Consider the following 6,349-nt stretch of genomic DNA (forward strand, 5'->3'; position numbering starts at 1 on the left):
ATGTTAATTAGGCTAATTGGTTAAGTAAGTTCCACTAACTTGGAGCATCACTATACGACCTCATTTGGTTGCGTGGCCACTAGCCAGAGTACAATTGGCTTCGTTTGAAATTCGTGCACTGTGACGTCACGATCGTTTCGACCAATTGAAAAACGTGACATTTCTGTCGACAACTTCTGCTTACAACGATGAGGCATTAAAGGCTTCCACCTTAAAAATTCGGCGGACGCCTAAGCTTCGTCTGAAGAGCTTCACCTTATAGGTACGTGGGTGATGAAAGAGAGAGAGAGAGATGTGAGCTGCAGGGTTTGTTAAAGTTGTGCCAGAAACGCGGCGCTGAAGCCATAGGCCATCGGCGTTCATTGTGTTATTGGCGTTGGCGTTGTCAACGTTTTACACTCTGATCATTTTAAGGGAAGGAAGGCGAGCGCGTGAGGCGAGGCACGTCAGCTGTGCGTAGTCCCGTCTCTTGCGCCTCGCGCATGCGCAGTATGGTCGTGCAGGAGCACGCGAAACGGCGAGACTGTGGGCAATGTAGCTTACGCAACAAAAATTCAGGGGGAACTTTGTTGACCGAAAGTGCGGTGAGGCGGAAGCCGTAAGCACAGTGTTGCTGTGTGGTTAAGATGTTTTCACATCTAGGAGTGGAACGCGACAGCATCTTGCAACGCTGCCAGGGTCCACAGAACGCCCTCGACCTTTGGGTTCTACGCCTTGCCCGTCAGTAAATTGGTTTTTGAGGGAAGGAAATTATCTGCCCGGCATATCTCGTTGGACACCTAAACCTCGCGTAATGGTAAGGGAGGAAAATTCAGGGGGGCACTTTGTTGACTTAAAGTGTGGTGAGGCGAAAGCCTTAAACGCTGTGTTGCTGCTTGTATCACTGAAGTGCGGTTAAGATATTAAGCTTTGAGTGGAACGCGGCAGCGTCTTGCAACGCTTGCAGGGTGTCCACAGAACGCCATCACCCGTTCAACTCTACGCCTTGCTCGTCGGTAATTTGGTTTTGAGGAAAGGAAATGTATCTGTCTCGCATACCGCACTTAGCATTAAGCGCGACTAAGGTGTCCTCAGTCCCAGGGGAAGTTTATGCGCCTTTCCTTTGGTTTCCAAGCTCCCGCTCACATCTGTTTCGGCGCAGCTCTGGAACGGCTGAAGGTCAAAACGACGGCGTTGGCGAGACTCGTGGAACATAGCGTAGCAAAGCTTGCGCTTCAAAAGGCACCCGTGTGCTGTGCAATGCCAGTCATTACGCCGTTGGTCCAAATCACTCCGGAGCCCTTCACTACGGCGTGCCTCATAGCCTCAGTCGGTTTGCGACGTTAAGGCTGCTTTACGGACCGCTCAGCCCGCCGGCCAGAAATGGCTGGTGGATCGGGCTTTACGTGAAGCACACCGGTAGGGGACCACCCTAGAAGATTTTTTTGTGTGTAATAAAGTGTTTTCCATCCATCCAAAATGACCACGCAGCTGAATGCAAAGAGGTGCTCTTGGAAGCCGGTTTGTTCCACAGAGGGTATCTAATTACTGTGTCAGCAAGCGCGCTAAGCGCAGCAATTAACTTTTCACTCTGTGCTCAAATATACTAGCTGAATTCGTTCAGAACTCACCAACATGCTCCTCCTGCATTATGCTTCGCCCTCCGAGCATTCCTATTTTTCGTACTGGCCAGTGACTCAGACGTTTTTCTCAGCTTCCATAATGTCCATTCCACTAGTAAAAACACCATAGCGCTCGTCCGCCCTTCAGCTGGTCTCCCAGCTCTACCTTCCGGCCCATCCCTCCTTAGATAACAGACACGCAACATTCTGGCGCAGATTACAGCCACAAAATCTCCCCTCGCCCCTTACCCTAGCCCACTATCATCCCTCTTTCCCCACTCATCTTGCGCCCTATGCCCAGAACCCTTCGCTTCTTCCCTCCACATCCTTTCCCTCTGCCCGGCGGACCCTCCCCCGCGGGACCTAGATTACCTCAAGACCTGGGAGGACTGGGAGACCCTGCTGCTCTCGGAGGACCCGGCCGTGCAGACCACCGCCACCGGCCGGGCTGCCAGTGTTATGGACCTTAGGAACATAAACACTTGAGTGCAGTGGGGTCGTGCGGGGACCCTAGGGCGTGCCTCGAATTCCTGTTGAAATAAAGTTTTCTCTCTCTTCCTACTCTGTCATATCATTTAGCGCTAAAAAAAATTTGGAGGACGCCTAAGCTTCGCTTTAAAGAGTCTTGCAGCGCTGCCAGGGAGTCCGCGGAACCCCATCGCCCGTTCGGCGCGACGTCTTGCCCGTTAAACAAATCAATTTTTTTTTTCAGGAAAGGAAATGAAGCAGTAAGGCTGGCTCTTCTTGGTGGACGCCTAAACCGCGCAATACGCAGCCCCCGATCATAGGTTGACGGTTCCCCCGATTATAGGTCATCGGTTCGAATTCCTGCCGCGAGCAAGACTCTAACTTAACTAGCACGATTATGCTGCAAAAACGCTGAATCGTATGACACCATCCGGAACATTCTGCGGCAAACGGTCAGAATAATCCGATTTTATTTCCGATGCGCGATGCCGACAACTACGATGCCCACGACTTTTTGACCGAACGAGCTGTAAATATTAAGGCAAAAAATAACTTTTAATGGCTCTCTCTCCTGTCCGTACGGCGTTACATCCAGCGCCTGGGGTGAGTCATCGACGAACGCAGCTGACGTCATTCAACGGATGACAGGTGTCCACCAAGATATGTGAGACGGTTACTGCGTAATTTCTTTTCCTCAAATACAATTTTCATTTTCTTCACTACGGCCCCTCTTTCCTCTTTCACTCCCACTACCTTCCTTCCTGTATGGTGTGGTTCGAGATCAAAATTACTGCGCCATTAAAGCGTTGCGTTAAAAGGTGTTTCCAAGCGGCAAGGCATCGCGCCGAACGGGTGGTAGCATTCCGTGGACTCCCTTCCCTGGCAGCCCTACAACACGCTGTCGCGTTCCACTCCTAAAGGCGAAGCTTAAGCGTCATTAAGTAGCAGTTGATCAGTATTTAGTTATTAATCAGTGATTAACCATTCATTAGTGATAACCATTAAATTGTAATTAATTATGTGTGACGTCATCCAGTGGTGACGTCACCAGGGCCAAAGTGGTGCGGAAAATGCTTTCGCCTCTACGCACTTTACACAGAAAAAGTGCCCCCTGAATTTTTAACCGTATGGCTACCGGGACACTCAGGGGGGCAGGGAACTAAGAGGCGCATACGGTAGCTCGAGGTTACGCTAAGAACCGAGGGCCCAGTGCATCTGACCTTGAGGACCTCGAGAAACTTGTGACGGTCCCCCGGGAGTACTCGGCCATATTAAAATATTAGAGGTAGCAGCAGGACCCATTCTCTGCCGCATAAAATCAGGGGAGTAGCAGTCGCACGGAGGAAGCTTGAGAGAGGCTGATATCCTAATCCACACGTACTGAACAAGATGCACACTACTGTATACAGCGAGAGGTGTCCATGTTTCAAAGCAAAAGTCACCTTGTATCCAATTACATGAGAATGTCAGGACATCGATGTAGTTCCTAAGATTAAAAACCCTAGTGCGTAGCCATGGGAAGCACTGCTGGCTAGTGACCGCTGCGAGGGTTCAGATAGGTCTAGCGCAGCGTGCTCAAAAGTCAGTACGGGGGAGAGAATGGTTTGATTTATGGGGTTTAACGTCCCAAAGCGACTAAGGCTATGAGAAACGCCGTAGTGGAGGGCTCCGGAAATTTCGACCACCTGGGGTTCTTTAACGTGCACTGACATCGCACAGTACACGTGCCTCTAGAATTTCTCCTCTAAAGAAGGAGCCTAGGACTAAGTGCAGACCACCACTTCTTGAACCTACTTCGATCCACGGCTCACAAGACTGAAGATCTGAGAACCGCTGAGAATCACACAAGCATTTTTGAACCGAAAGCTTCACTACGCTAGACGATGCCAAGGTCACCGTGTCTGGAGATTTAACCTTCATTTGACCTTCAGATAAAGCAAAGGAAAGGAAAGTGCATAACTGCCCCCCTGGGGACAGTGGACACATTAGTCGCACTTTAAGCTACGAAACCGACGAAGAGCGGGAGCTTCGAAAGCAAAGCAAAGGAACATTTGTACTCTCGACCACTTAACGCCACCTTTAGCACCAAGAGCTTTCCGGCGAATAAAATCTTTTACAATCAATGGCCCCCCTTGGACAGTGGAGGACATCTTAGTCGCGCTTTAAGCTATGAGACCGATGAAGAGCGGCAGCTTCGGAAGCAAAGAAAAGGCGTGTAACTGTCGTCTTGGAACAGTGTACACCTCATTTGTGCTTAGTAGCCGAGCGCTCTGACGGGGCTCATTTATATTTACTGCCGATAGTACATGGTGTAACCGCGCTAACCTCTAATGCTTCTGTTCTAATATAGTTTGGGCTGTGTAGCACCTTTGTGGTTTTCTGGCACAAAGGCTAATAAGAAAGTCTCTAGCAATAAACTCACAATATAAAAAAGGGAGTATGTGGCAGTACATTCAATTATGGGCGGTGAAAATAATGAAAAGAAGCAAAAAAAATTTGGCAGAGGCTTAGCTTGGTTAAGCACGGTAAGTTGCGGAAGCAATAGCCCTGGCTGCGCCTGGTTTGGCTGCTGGTGTGTCTTGGTAGTGCTCTTAGTAAAACTTATGTATATGAAAGTTTTGCCGATTTGTTTTACATGGCATTATACTCACCACACGAGGGCCCCCCCGTGCTGGGAGATTTATGCGTGCCTCGGTCGCCAAAACGAGCGGCTGACGCTAACGGATGATTGTCTAGAAGCTTCCCTCTTCTTTCACTCCCATTTCCTCCCTTCCTGTACGGTGCGGTTCGGGGGTCCACCGAAATGGCAGAGAATTTCCTTTCCTCAAAAAGCGTTGCGTTCAAAGGGCAAGGCATCGCGCCGAACGGGTGGTGGCGTTCCTCTCTTCCTGTGGTTCGGGTGTCCACCGAGATGACAGAGAATTACTGCGCTATGCCTTGCCCTTTGAACGCACCGCTTTTTGAGGAAGGAAAATGGCGCAGTAATTCTCTGTCATCTCGGTGGACACCCGAACCGACCGCTAAGCGCGCCGCGTGTGGCAGGAGCGGGAGTTAGGCCGCGCTTGGTAGCTGCGGCCTCGCTACGCGACGGCTCGACGGGAAATGTAGTACCTGTGGAGAACGAGCCACCTTAGCCCATATGATGTGGGCGTGCGCCCAATCCACACCTTTAGTGAATTGCAAGGAGTCATGGGAGGTTTTGCTACGCAGCCAGGACCTCCAAGAACAAAAAGAGACCATCAGATATGCCTTCGAAGCCGCCCGGTCCCAAGGGATCTCGGCCGTCTGACAAGCACGGGATGGCGAGGCCACCGTCCTGATTATCTGATATAATAAAGTTTTTCTAAGCCTAAGGCGCAAGTTGGAGCCCCGCTCTTGCAGCTGTGACGTCAGACCGCTAAGCGCGGCGCGCGTGGCAGGAGCAGGAGTTAGGCCGCGCTTGGTAGCTGCGGCCTCGCTACGCGACGGCGCGAGTTGGGCCCCTGGTTTTTGCGGCAGATGGCATGACGTCAAAGCAGGGTGTCATACTAAAGGTCGTTGGTAGCTACCGGCCTCGCTACGCGACGGGCTGAAAGTGCAACTAGTATTGCTTTCGCAATAAAAAAAAATAGGTGCAAAAAAACAACTTAGCTCTCAGGTGATTTCGAACCGCCGTCCTTCAGGGAACGTGGGTTGCCGACTTGCATCTGTTGCACGTGTCAGCAACAAGCAATGTGTTCTGCGTAAATTGAGCGCATAATTTTATGCAAAAAAAAGGAGCTAGGTCCGAGTCTATTGCCTGGGATACCCCATGCCGCCCATTCACAGGTGCCATCCCCTTACTGCAGAGCGCGGGAGCTTTTGCCTGCTGCGTTTCTGCCCTGGGCCGGTTCGCTCCTCCTTAGGCGACCTGGCCACCACCGGGTTCCCCTGGGGTCACCATATCGACGCACAGCTTAGCGCGGACACCCGATCAACATAGGTCAACATGGGGCAGAACTCCCAGCCTCAACCCGTCCTCTAGCACCGGCCTCCAAGTAGCTGGATTACAGAGGCACGCCACAACCCCCGGCGAGGACGGCCTTCAAATTGCGGGGCTATAACTCTACTAAAAACAATGCTCCATCATTTTTGTTTCATTCTTGCGGCGATAACTCGACCAATTGCAGCGTAAAGAGTGTTTTCTGAACGGCGGATACGTGGGCATGATTCCTTTGATATAACCTGTCCGGTATGCAAATTCCGCACAATGAAGCAGGTAATGCGATTGCCCTCTGTGCAATTCAATACAAATTTCAAGC

General features: G+C 50.9%; 1 non-coding gene across 1 annotated transcript; it reads right to left on the reverse strand.

Moving 5' to 3' along the window:
• Window positions 1-5,822: 5,822 nt before the first annotated feature.
• Window positions 5,823-6,121, reverse strand: LOC149365967 (signal recognition particle RNA). Its single transcript, XR_016287763.1, has one exon.
• Between the last annotated feature and the right edge of the window lie 228 nt (window positions 6,122-6,349).

This window comes from Amblyomma mixtum, chromosome 1 (genome assembly GCF_055824585.1).
Source record: "Amblyomma mixtum isolate Tamu chromosome 1, ASM5582458v1, whole genome shotgun sequence".
NCBI lineage: Eukaryota > Metazoa > Arthropoda > Arachnida > Ixodida > Ixodidae > Amblyomma > Amblyomma mixtum.